Source organism: Astatotilapia calliptera, chromosome 23, assembly GCF_964374335.1.
Source record: "Astatotilapia calliptera chromosome 23, fAstCal68.1, whole genome shotgun sequence".
Lineage (NCBI taxonomy): Eukaryota > Metazoa > Chordata > Actinopteri > Cichliformes > Cichlidae > Astatotilapia > Astatotilapia calliptera.
In genome coordinates this window covers 20,765,293-20,779,208 of record NC_137443.1, presented here as the reverse complement: position 1 = coordinate 20,779,208, position 13,916 = coordinate 20,765,293, and the positions used below count along the sequence as shown (strand labels likewise).

General features: G+C 42.0%; 1 long non-coding RNA gene across 1 annotated transcript; it reads left to right on the top strand.

Moving 5' to 3' along the window:
- The first annotated feature begins 9,116 nt into the window (after nucleotides 1-9,116).
- On the top strand, nucleotides 9,117-9,946 carry LOC145424337 (uncharacterized). Its single transcript, XR_013905384.1, has 2 exons — nucleotides 9,117-9,323; nucleotides 9,404-9,946. It is a non-coding gene; the product is annotated as an uncharacterized LOC145424337 (long non-coding RNA).
- Nucleotides 9,947-13,916: the final 3,970 nt, after the last annotated feature.

Sequence of the window (13,916 nt, the reverse complement as noted above, 5' to 3'; positions counted from 1 at the left end):
TTCCTTAATCAAATTTTAAGAAGGAAATGTGTGCAAATACATTCGCTGACAATGTGTCATTTTGAGTGTAAGATTCAGTTCATTGTTTTCAGCCAATTCAACACATCTGGACAACATTTTCAAACATGTCAGCAGACGCATGAGTCAAAGACGATTGTGGAACATGAGGCTGCTGTGGTTGGTGTTCAGTCCCTGGATCCTCCTCTAGTCTGCACGTTAAAGTATCACTGAACAAGAGTTACAGTTTTAAATAAAGTTTTGAATCCACTGTGTCCACAGATCACTGTCTTTACACTGATGATAGATGGAAGATGATAGCACTCATTTTAAAGAGTCTGCAGGGAGCAAGCTAATCTCTAAGTGGGATTTCAATGTTTTTAATCAACTGTAGATTAACCCTTTAAGACCTACCATAGAACCAAGTCCGCCAGAGCTTATAGTATATTTTTACCTGCTGTGGAGCCATTTTTTGGAGCATTTCAAGTTGCTATACATCAATACAAACATTATAGCCCAAATTTTAATAATATGTCTGCATTAAGTGCATAGTAATTACATAAATTGCAAAAAAGTGCAATAAACTACAAAAAAATAGAAAATCGTTTTTGATCTTTTAACATAAATTTCTAGTTAGAGAAATTTAAGAGGCTTATCCCTCAAAACTGTAAATACAAAAAAGTTGCACAAACTAGTTTCCCACCAAAGGAAATTTATTTTAAGTGTCTTCATAGTTTTATTTTTGAGATACACCAATTTTCATATACTGCAGGAAAAATGAAAAAATATATTATAGTGCAAATTTGCAAAATAACAGCATATGCATCAAAATAAACTATTTCCAGCAGTGCAATATGAGTCCTCAGCATCCCAGAAACGACACAGAAAGTCATAAAGTCAAACATAACTTTTAAAAACACAAGTATAGGCTCATAAGGCCATGATGGTAAAAAACTACATTTCCGCAAAATGACGTCACTTCCAGTTCCGGGCAGGTCATGCCGGACATGCGATAGTTCGCGCTGATGGACGTAGGAAGCTGATCGGATCGGCAAAGCGTGTTTCTGGAATATTATGTTTTTGTTGCTGCAAGTGCTTTTTATGCAGTTTTTGCAAAGCTATATGTGGAAGGAAACTGTGACCGAGGACAAGCTGATGGCATAAGATGCAAGTACAACTTAAAACACCTGAGTTTCCTAATGTGTTCTCAGCTTGTTATAATTCTAGACAAAGGGGAGTAGCAATTTTAATACATAAAAATATTAATTTCACAGTACTCGATACAGTTATAGATCCAGAGGGCAGATTCTTAATCATTAAACTATCTATACGTGATAAAAAGCTATGTATTGCAAGTGTATATGGTCCAAATGTTGATGATCCCTCATTCTTTCACGGTTTTTTCAGTGCACTCTCTGAACACTTAGATGGCACACTTGTTCTTGGAGGTGACCTCAACCTTGGACTAAATGAAGACATGGATAGGCTCAATACAGCGGGAACTCAGCGTAATTGGCAGTCCACAAATATAATCAAACAGTATATGAGCGACTTTGGTCTTTGCGATGCATGGCGCTCCCTTCACCCCACCAGTAAGGAATATACTTTTTTCTCACATGTCCATCACTCCTACTCTCGTCTGGATTATTTTTTGGTCAGCAGCTCACTGCTGAACGACATTTCAGACACTGAGATTCACCCTATAGCTGTCAGCGATCATGGTCCTGTATCTTTAACACTAATGCACAAGAATAATACTACGCCAAGAAAAAACTGGAGATTTAATATATCACTACTTAAAGATGAAGACTTTATTAAATATTTTAAAAAAGAGTGGACTTCATATTTGAACTATAATGACACTCCCGAAACATCAGCTTCTGTTCTATGGGAAGCAGGGAAAGCTGTGATGAGAGGTAAAATAATTTCTTTCTCATCACATAAAAAGAAAAAAGAAAACAAAAATATTCAGGAATTAGAAAAAAACATCAAATCACTAGAAGAAGCCTACGCGTCCCACCAAGATCAGGAAACATTGAACAAAATACGCAAAACAAAACTAGAATTAAATGAGATAATTGATAAAAAAAACAAAATTCTTAGTACAAAGACTACGCCTACAAAGTTATGAACATGGTAATAAATCCGGTCAATTTCTAGCAAACCAGCTAAAAATAAATAAAGAAAAAACAACTATATGTGCTGTTCAAGATTCATCTGGGAACACAATATATGATCCGATACAAATAAACAACATTTTCAGGGATTTCTATAAAACGTTGTATTCACCACAAATAAACCCGTCTAAAAAAGAAATTGATCAGTTTTTGGACAACATAACTCTTAAAAAATTATTGGACACTCAAGCAATGGCACTGGATTCACCACTGACACCAGGTGAACTCCAGGAAGCCCTGATAAGTATGCACAATAATAAGGCTCCAGGTCCAGATGGCTTTCCTGCAGAATTCTACAAAGAATTCTGGTCGATTCTAGCACCAGTTTTCTACAGAACGTTGCTGGAAATTAAAGAAAAGGGCAGACTTCCATCAAATATGAATTCTGCAAACATTAATCTCCTGCTAAAACCAGGCAAAGACCCTGTATATCCCTCAAGCTATCGTCCAATATCCCTTATAAATGTAGACCTTAAAATAATCTGCAAAGCTCTCTCAAAGAGACTGGAGAAAATAACCCCCCTCTTAATTCAGCCTGACCAAACTGGTTTCATAAAAGGTAGGCACTCATCAACAAATACACGTAGATTACTTAATTTGATAGACTACTCATACAGTAAAAACCTAGAAACTACAATATTCTCTTTAGACGCAGAAAAAGCATTTGACAGAGTTAACTGGAAATTTCTATTTGCAATTTTACACAAATTTGGTTTTGGATCCTCTTTCATAAACTGGTTAAAAATATTATATAATTCCCCAACAGCTTGTGTCAGAACAAATGACCAGACATCCTCCAGCTTCTGTCTCTTGAGGGGCACCAGGCAGGGATGCCCACTCTCCCCTTCACTATTTGCAATTTTTATTGAACCACTAGCAGCAGCAATTAGACAGAATTCAGTAATTAAGGGCATAAAATGCAAGAACGTGGAACATAAAATCAGCCTTTATGCGGATGATGTGTTACTCTTTCTCCAAAATTCACAAACCAATATCTCTGGGGTGATTGAATTGATAAACTCTTTTGCAAGAATATCAGATTACTCAATTAACTGGTCAAAATCTACAGTCCTAACGATTAATTGCTCCTTCCATAATTCCTCTTCTACACCACTGCAATCGGGAAATATAAAATATTTAGGTATTAATGTTTCTCCCAAGCTTGCAGATCTAACTAAATTAAACCATATCCCACTTTTAAAGAAGGTAGAAGATGATCTGGCTAGATGGAAATGTCTACCCATATCACTCATGGGAAGGGTTGCCGCTATAAAAATGATGGTCTTACCAAAAATAAATTATTTATTCTCAATGATCCCAACTAAACCGCCACAAGATTGGTTCAGATCTCTAGATTCATGTATATCCAAATTCCTTTGGAAAAATAAACCCCCACGTATAAGCTTAAAAACACTACAAAAGACCAAGGATAAAGGAGGACTAGAACTGCCTAACTTTCAGCACTACTTCTTAGCCAACAGGCTTCAGTTTATCTCAGGATGGCTAAAACACACCCTCTTAGATGAACCTTGGCTAGATGTAGAACAAGCACTTTGCAATAATCTAGAGATCTCAGACCTACCATTTATCAGCTCAAACATCCAACGACATGAATGCTTTAAAAGCATCAACATCAGCTCTTCTCTGACAGCATGGTGGGAGTTTCTAAAATTGACGGCGTCTTCATTAATCCCATGCAAACGTACACCTATCTGGAACAACCCTGACATATTACAAAACAATAATATGATAAACTTTTCAGATTGGAGTGGTAAAGGAATCAAATATTTAGAACATATACTAGAAGGAACAGAATTTATTTCATTTGACGGACTAGTTACACAATATGGGATCAACAAGAAAAGATTTTTAGAATATCAACAAATTAAATCCATAGTAAAAAAGAAATTTAAACCGGGTCAAGTTGAACTACAAACACCACCAAGTGTGGTTCAATTTCTTACTCTTAAACCCCCCAAATTACTATCCAAAATATACAGAATGCTTTCTAAAACAGATGAATCAATATCACTTCCTATTGCAAAATGGGAAGCGGATTTATCAGTTAACTTAGACCTAAACTTCTGGTTTCAGATTTGCTTAAAAACCTTTCATCTAATTAGAAATCCCAGTCTTCAATTAATTCAATACAAAATATTACATAGAGTGCACTATACAGGTCATCGGATGTTCAAGATGGGCTTTACGTCTACCAACAACTGCTCACAATGCCAAACCAATTCACCGGACAATTATATCCATGCTCTTTGGTTCTGTCCACCAGTTCAGAAGTTTTGGCGCGAGATATGTGAAGACTTATCAAAGTGTCTGAAATGTAACATTCCAGCTTCCCCCTTAGTGTGTTTGTTGGGCAGCTTAGATAATGTCACTTCAGAAAAGAATATCGCCCATATGGTTTTCACTGCCCTATGCATAGCCAAGAAAACAGTCCTCATGAACTGGAAAAATAAAAACAATCTTAATTCTAACCAATATAGAAATTATCTATTAGATTACATTAGTCTTGATACAGCCTCTGCCACCACATCAGATCAATTGCTCTGGGCTCCTTTGATCAGCTCCATCACCTAGTGGGGGTGGGGGGTCATAGTTTGGTCCCGCCTTCACTGTTGTGATTGGTGTGGGGGTAGGGACAGGCTTAGGACGTCGGGGGGTTCCCCGGAGGCATCTTCCTTGGGGGGCTCAACCCGGGGTGTTTATTGTCTTATGTAGTCTGGAAGATGAGTGGATGGTGGGGTGGGTGCAGTTTTCTCTGTGGTGGGGTTGGGTGGACTGTCCCGGGCTCTGTGGGGCCGGGCGGCGCTGCTGCACTGGGCCCGGTCTGGATGGGCCTGGGCCCCCTTTCCCTGGCGGGTCGCGGAGTATGGGGGTGCCTACTGGGGTCAGCGGGGGAGCTGGCCCCAGGGAGGGGTCACTTGCCCCCAGAGGTGGGACCAAGTCATTGTTTTGCAAGTCTCAAGTAAGTCTCAAGTCTTTATCCTCAAGTCTCAAGTCAAGTCTCAAGTAATGTCAGGCAAGTCAGAGTCGAGTCTCAAGTCACTGGTGTAAAAGTCCGAGTCAAGTCACAAGTCTGAAACTTTGAATTTCAAGTCCTTTCGAGTCTTTAAAAAAAACAAAACGAAAAAATAATGTTGCAGTTATGCTAAATGTAAATATTAGACCATGTAATTTTAAAATCTGTGTTTTTCTCAACACATGACAAAATAGTGAACTTAGAAAATATACACAAATTGTGAAATTGCACCTCTTTAAAATGCAGCTCAATTAAACCTAGCTCCAAGAATAATTTTCACCGACAGTTCTGAGATAAGCTGCATGTTATTCTTGGATGCGGTTGTAGGACCAGCTTTAAAATCGCATGACAAAAATATCATACATATTAAAAAAAACTGTATCACCAACGTAGCCTGGACAACATTTGCTAGTTAGATGAAGTCAGCTATCTCATCGTAGCATATTTATATGCATATTTATAATCATACGGTTCTTGGAGTGAGTGCATACACTCATGAAGTTTAGTAACTTCAGGTCACTGCAACAAGCCCAGGTACAGTTTACCGACGGATGGGTGCAGGACCTTGAAATGCACCGTGTAGAACGAAAGACCATCGTACATATCATAAGTTTACCAGTCTCACAAATTGTCGTCATAAATACACATTCGTTAACCGTTTATTAATAGGACCTTTGAGCTCAACGGTAATTAATTAGTAGTGGAAATAATTTCTGGTACGCATCACAGAAATGTAGCAGTGACAATAATATTGTATGCTGTAATCGTACTGGGCAATTAGTGATACAAAACAACTGTTTTATCCTGTGAATAAAAGTATATGTTTTTGTCAGTGTACCATAATAACAGAAGCGAAACGCAATATTGTGTCAGGACAATTCACTATTTATGCACAATAAATAAAGGAGCATAGCGCGACAATTTCTGTTCAGCGCCAGACTTGCTTGTAACCTATATCACCAATTATGTTATGAAAATGACGCATTAACTACAACAGCAGACTGACCTTCGTGTAAATGCTTGGAGCAGACTAACCTGTGAGCTGGAGGGTTCTAGGACGTTATATTTGATCTTTGAATGGCTGCAATCCAGGCCACCCGTCGCCTCTTTGTTACTTCGGAAACACGGCTCGAACAATTTCTCTTCAACGACGTAATCCGATAACAACCGATCTCTTTACCCGTCGGCTTCCCGTGGCTGTCATGCGACCGGCTATTGCAGTTAATAATACAACGGCTTCTTGACATTTTTGTGTTTCTTTTTATCGCTGTATAACTGATTTTAATTGAAAGCCTGCGTGCGCTAGTACCGATTGCCACGAGTTCCCAGAATCCTTTGCGGTTCTACCCGTGAATGACGTCACATTTTCAATCTCTATATAATATGCATGTTAAATTTTATATTTGGGGTAAAATATCAAGTCTTTTCAAGTAAACCGGTTCAAGTCCAATTCAAGTCCCAAGTCATTGGTGTAAAAGTCCAAGTCAAGTCACAAGTCTTAGAACATTTTTTCAAGTCAAGTCTAAAGTCATAAAATTAATGACTCGAGTCTGACTCGAGTCCAAGTCATGTGACTCGAGTCCACACCTCTGCTTGCCCCTCCCTTCCTTCCCTCCCCATCTCCAGCTGCCTCCCTCTTCCCGCTCCACCACAACCACCCACACATGCAGGGCCTTGGAGTAGGGGTATGTCACCAGTGTGCAGAGGAGGCTACCCCCCCCCCCCCCCCCTTGTCCCCTTCTGGCTGCCTCTGCCTCAATTTTATCCCACAACTTAGACATTCACATTACTCACACTCTCATTACACATACATATAGGATCTTGGGGGTGGGCACGATACACGGAGTCCAAAGTACCATCAGGGTGTACACCCCACCCCTGGCGTCGTTGCCCACCTCTCAATTTTAAATACACGTAGACATTGAGGGCTAGCAGGAGGGACTATGCGCTTACCTGCTGCTCTCTGGCAGGTAGCTCCAAGCCCTCCTGGGTTTTAAATGCACCTTAGAACACACATGCATCAACACTACAATGAGCGGGTGGAGGGAGGTTCGGAGTCTTCTCTCATCCCCGTTCTCTGCGACCTGCTGGAGCAGGGGGGCTAGGACTAGGAAGAGGAGTTGGCCGTCCGACTGCGGTCTGGAGTGTGGAGCCTTCCTGCTGCTGCGGAGTCGGGGCGGTCTGCCTCCCCCCACCGCAGGGAAAAGGGAAACACCACCTGGGTCTGGGTGCAGTTCCCCCCTCCAGGGGCGGGGGCACCTAGACCCGGTTTGTAGAGTACGCTTGGGGAGTGTGATCGTGTGTACAACGTCTCTTTATGTCTGTCTCCACGTTGGTTGAGTGTGGAGTAAGTGCATATGAGAGCATGAGGGTGGGAATGGATGTTTGTATCTGTGTGTGCCTGTATGTCTGTGTCTATATGTCAGGTTGGGTGTCAGGCGCCACCTCTCTGGGGACATCTCAGGCCCTCCAAGGTTTGGAGGCCTATCTCCCCCTACCACCACTTCCCCTGCCAGTGGCGGACCCCCTCAGACATCGGTGTGTTGGTGGTTCTTTGTGTCCGGGGATGGGCGTCCAGGTACACACCGGCTCACTCCTTGGCGGCCGCTTATCGGGGCCTGGAGCCTGGGGCTCGGTCACTCAGGCGCAGCTGGCTGCCGGCGGAGCTCACGGGCGCGTCACTGCAACTCCCCCTGGCTTCTGCTCCGCGGCTGCTGAGTGAGCCCTCATCTGGGACTCTCCTCAGCTCTTTCCGGGACAGTGGCGCAGCTGCCCCTCTGTTGGTCTTCCTTGGTCTCTTGTGTTCTGGGGGCCTCTGGATGTCTGGAGTTTTGATCTCCTCCACACCTGCTTCACGCCCTGGAGGACGGGGCTGTGGCCCCCCCACACCCTCTAGCAGATTATTACATGAAGGAACCTTTTAAAAAAACAAAAAACAAGCGCGTCCATGCTCACAGGTGTACACACGGGTGATCACACCCACAAACTACACCCTTTTTGGCTCCTACCTCAAAGCACACTGTGTTCTGTTGATCTTATGTGCTGCACAATAATGTTTAACATTTAGTATTTACTGTCATATTCCCATATATCATTGTGATGTTGTTTATTCTATTGCTCTTGTTCTCTTCTGCTTGCTTTCTTTTTTCTTTCTCAGCAGGTGATCCAGGTGATTGATATATGCATTTTTTTTTCTCTGCCCGTTCTGTTGGTTTTTGTCTTTTGCCCTTCTCCCCCGTCCCTCTTCTCAGCTGTTTCTCTTTCCCTCTTTCTTTCTCCCCTTCTTTCCCCCAGTCAAAAAAAAAAAAAAGATGCAAGTACAACTCCTCCGGTTTCATATGCAAAAAAAATTATTGCGCTAGCTTACGTGGTTGCAGTGCTACCGGGATTTAAAAATAGTTACGCAAAATGGAGCGTGTCCGCTCCGACCGGCTTTAAAGGGTTAATGTGTTCTGATATGAGGTTTGACAACAGCTATATGAATGAGGAAATGAGTAACAGACAGCTGCTTCAGGCTCACATGACAGAGGAGTCAGAGAACAAAATGAGAGTGAGGCAAAGAAAACCTTCAGCAGGTCAGATATGGTATCAATAACAGATCCATGCTTTCTCTTTGTTTAATAGAACACTGGAAGCTTTTTCCCTAAACCTCAGATGTAATTGCCATGGTCTGCGGTGGGTGGGTGGAATTTCCATAAGGCCCCTGAACTTACCTGGGATCTGCCCCTGGGCAGGGCCAACTCCTCCAGCTCCTGCACACCTGGAGCCTATTGCAGGCAATCCAGCCAGAGGGATTTAAGCCACACCTTGATGTTCATTCACTGCCAGTTTGTCATGTTGGTAACAGGCCTTATGCTTCAAGTTCTTGCTGTGATTTAGCTTACTAATGAGACTTTCTTGTGCTGCAGTTGCTGAATTCACTTTGGCTCACACTCTACCTCTGGACTCAGGATACCAAGCAACCATTTTGAAAATCACTCTGTGCCTCACCTGCCTGCCCTCCTGCCATCACACTGCATCTGAAGACCCCGGATCTCAGGTCAGCCTTGTCACGCCACTCAGCTCCCCTGGATTGTCATCACCCCCCTCTCAACACTCTATGTCCCCAACTGCAAGTAAGAATTGCTACTCTTACAACTTACCACTTCAGAGCTGCCTCCACTACCTCCCTAACTCCACTGTCTTCTCTCTTCAGTGTGACTGTTCCCTGCTCAGCTCCACTTTGCATCTCAGGCCCCTTTCCCTCGCCCTAGCCACGTTTCCCAGGCCACGCCATGTCAAACTCCACGTCTTACTGGGGGTTTTTTTGTCCTTACTACGTTTCTTGCACTTAAGCCTAATAAATTATTGTTACATCATCTGCTGTCTCTGCTCTGGGGTTCTGCATCTGAGTCCTGTTCAGTACAGACCACTCGGTCCCGTGACAGTAATGCTTTGTGGTTTCACAGTCACACTGATGTATGTTTGTAGACTTACTGAAATAGCCCAGAGTGTCAGTCTGTTTGTGTCACACTTCCCTGTGCTCAAGTGACTGTCAGTGTCATGCAGTTTGATTAAGCACTGAACAGTCTTCCAGTCTAGAAGGGAAGGTCTCAGGAGTAAAATTTCACAGTTAGGTTACATTTAGGTATTTGCTTTGATTTGTTCCCAAATAATGAAAACTACATTGTGGGCGGTGCTATATGACTGTTTTACTGTACACCCAATGTATAATAAATATTAATGAAATTCAGCCTCACATGTTCCTTTAATTTTTTTTTTTTTAAAAATAGCTTGTTTTTAAAATTGATATAATAAAAGAAACATGAAGTTCCATATTAATCAGATCAGTATGTACAGCACTAACGTCACCAATGTCTCTTTTATCTCTGGCGAGATGTTGAGTTATGTCCCTCTGCCGGTGAGAAGATGAACTGCATGGAGTCAGTTTAATGAACGTAGATGACATGAAGTGTTTTTAAATCAACCTTTGATAATTGTACAGATGACTGCTGATAACCATACTCACCATGACACAAACAGCGATATCAATTAAAGTCATATGTCAAAGTCATAATATGATCCTGGGTGTACACCCAAACACATTACCACAGGGTAACACACAGAGAAATAATCATTCATACCTGTTTTTCACTTAAAAGAGCACTTTCTCAGCAGTTTTACTTTGTGATACTGTATTTATTTTGACCTAAGTTGAATTCAATGTTTATGAAGGTAGATAGATCTATATATATATCAATCATAATAATCTGACAATACTATAATATTGGCCATATTATATTTTCATTACCACAGTGAGAGGACTTTAGTCTCATGAACAACATTAACTAATTGTTATTTACTAACTAATCTTGGAATGACTGTTCAGCACAGAAATGAAGCCCAGCAATCATGTTTTACAGTCCCGTGGTCTCAGCCTCAGATACTCAACTAATCAAAGTGATGTCATGACAAAAATGAATGACCAACAAAACATTTTTCTCTTTCATTTTTGTCAAACAATGCTGTATGTAACGTGTCTCACGGAGTTAAAATGGCTGTGTCCCTGAATTGGGACAATGCCATTGGCTGTATCCCAATTCAGGGTCTGCAGCCTTAAAGGCCGCATTTTAATTACGTCACAGCGACGCGACGAAGGCTGTCCCATTTCAAAGGCTGCTCGAAATGCGGCCCTCAAATGCGTCCTTCATTTCACTGAATTTTAAGGATGTGGCGGTGTAGACTTGGTGGCCCAACATATCCCAGAATGCATAGCGCGGCTGTGGGTGTGGATAATTTTGAAAAAAAACGGCAGAAGAGGGGTGGCCGAAGAGCAAACTTTTAAAAGTAAGAACTGAATATTATGTTACTTATGTGCAAATGCTTAATAACGAAGAACATTAAAACATTACTGTTGGCCACATGTCGGGAAAGTTATGTGACATTAGCGATGTTTGTACTAACTTGGTTTTAAAGCCTTTACTTTAATATATACGCCGTTCAATAGTTGACGTTAATCTTACAGAGAATGTGATGATTTTATGGATATTTAAAGTCAGCACTGAGACAAATTTAGTAATGCCAACATATTAATATGTCATTTTGGCAACCGTGGCTCAGGGGGTTGGGAAGCGTATCTGTAACCGGAAGGTCGCTGGTTCGATCCCCGGGTTCTCTGTCCTGGTCGTTGTGTCCTTGGGCAAGACACTTCACCCTACCGCCTACTGGTTGATTGATTGATTGATTGAATGCTTTATTGGTCATATGCAGGTTGCCCCGCAGAGGAATAGGACCCCCCCCCCCCCCCCCGGACTTACACACACACAACAAAGACATCACATGGGAATACAGTCGGAGATCGGTGCAGAGAAAACACTGAAAAGTTACACAACAATGGGAAAAAGTACAAGAGGAAAAAAAGAGACCTCTTCTCAGGCTGGGCACCTATGGGAGGACAGCATGAGAACAGGAAACAAAAAAAACCTCTGCACAGAGAGCACATTAATGTCCACATCACAACATTAGAGCACGTGACTAGCCACAGGAGTGGATTGGGGGGTAATCCGAAGGAAGACAGCAGTCGTCCTATACAGCGCTACCATTTCAGCGCGGCACGCAGACCCGCCGTCTTCCCCCGCAGGAAACAAGCATCGAAGGCGTTTGGAAAGGGAGGGGGATGAGTGCGTGCTTATCAGTGTAAGTGTATGTGTGTGCATGTCCAGAGTTCAGCTGAGACAGTGTCCTTCGCCCTATCAGGCTAAGTAAACAGTATCCAGCCAACCCAGGTGGCCTTGCATGGGAAGAATAGTCATCACACAGTCGTTATCAGGGAGTTGTTTTGGTGGGCTCCAGCCTTGGGCCTGAGCAGCTGGCGCCGTGATGTCCATATGTTGAATATTGTTGATTTCTCCTTTATGCGAGCAGCGAATTTAGCACTCTGACACTGGTCTCTCGATCTCCCGTTGGAGAGCCGCGAGCCTCCCCATGATGGTGTTGGCCAGAGGGGCTGATGGCACGATATGGCAGCCTCACTTCTGTCAGTCTGCCCCAGGGCAGCTGTGGCTACAACTGTAGCTGCCTCCACCAGTGTGTGAATGCGAGAGTGAATGAATAGTGGCATTGTAAAGCGCTTTGGGTGCCTTGAAAAGCGCTATATAAATTCAATCCATTACTATTATTGTTATTATTAAAAGAAAAATATGTCTCTCATATATATAACACAGTTATATATACAGTGTCAAAGAAACCTGTCTTTGAGTGAAGATTTAAGGTGACAGGAAATATAAATAATATAAATAAATGCAGCTTGAATCTTTACTGAAGCTCAGTATTTGAAACAGACTTCATTCAATGCTGTAATAACTAATAATGATTGAAATTATAACTTTAATATTGCCCATATTATATTTACATTACCAAAGTGATATGACTTTAGTCTCATGAACAACATCAGCTAATTGTTATTTACTAGCTAATCTTAAATGACTGTTCAGTACAGAAGTGAAGCCCAATAATCATGATTTCACAGTCCTGTGGTCTCAGCCTCAGATACTTATCAAATCAAAGCTCATGTAGAAAGAAACAAATAAATGAACAAAACATTTTCTCCTTCATTTCTGTCAAACAAAGCTGTACGAAGTGTTTCCAGCTGTCGGTGTCACGGTTGCTAGGCAACCTGGGCAGCATGACGGAGGTTAGACCGTCCCATTTCACAAGCCTCTCACTTCCGACCTTAGCGGCCCTTGTGGACCGTTAAGGCTGTGTACTTTAAGGCTGCAGAGCCTGAATTGGGATATAGTGGTTGAGAAGGTAATTTATCCATTTAAATCAGCTGTGATGGATCAAGGACACATCTAAAACCTGCAGGGACACCGGCCCTCGTGGACTGGGATTGGGGACCCCTGCTTTACAGTCACAGGACGCTGTAGGAGGGACAGCAGTCCCAACAACAGGTGGAGGAAGGTGAAATTATCGCAGTAAGAAAATTGATGGGGGGACATAATAAGCAAGGGAGAGATTCAAGGGTTCAGGTAAAATGATTGACTACTTTGACCATGAGCCACTGCTACTGTGTGTTGCTTATAGTTGCCACATGCAGTGCAACTATCCTAACCCAGTAATTGTACAGACCTGATCAGACCTGTTTCAATATCAATAATTAAACAAAATGACATATACACATGTGTATGTATGTAATGTACACACATACACATGTGTATGTATGTAATGTACACACATCAGGTCCTCAGGGTGGGCAAGTTTCAATAAAATTTGACCAATACTTTAGCAGGAGTAGAGAGTCTTGTGAATAGTGGCAAGATGGACTGACAGAGGATCCTTTACAATGGCATGAGCTCACCAGTGCTGATGATCAGTTCTACTCTCTTGCCAGTGGAGGGCGCTGCTCACTTAATGCATTATTATTGCACCTTTACTTACATTCACTTCTGTTAAACATCAACACTTTGGTTGCTTTTTCTTTTGGTAATGTGTCTCCTTGCATGCTTCACTTGAACCTCATCCTCTCATTTGAGCCTCTCCCAGTTATGATGACAGAGAAATTTGAGGGCCAGGGAGCCAAAAGAAGAGCACAACTTAGATATAATATTCTGTAAAGCTGGACCATGTGACCAGATACATGGTATGGATAAATAGAGCACATCTTCTTATATTATAACACAAGAGGTCATCTGGACAGGTAAATGAATGATTTACAGTCACAGTTACAG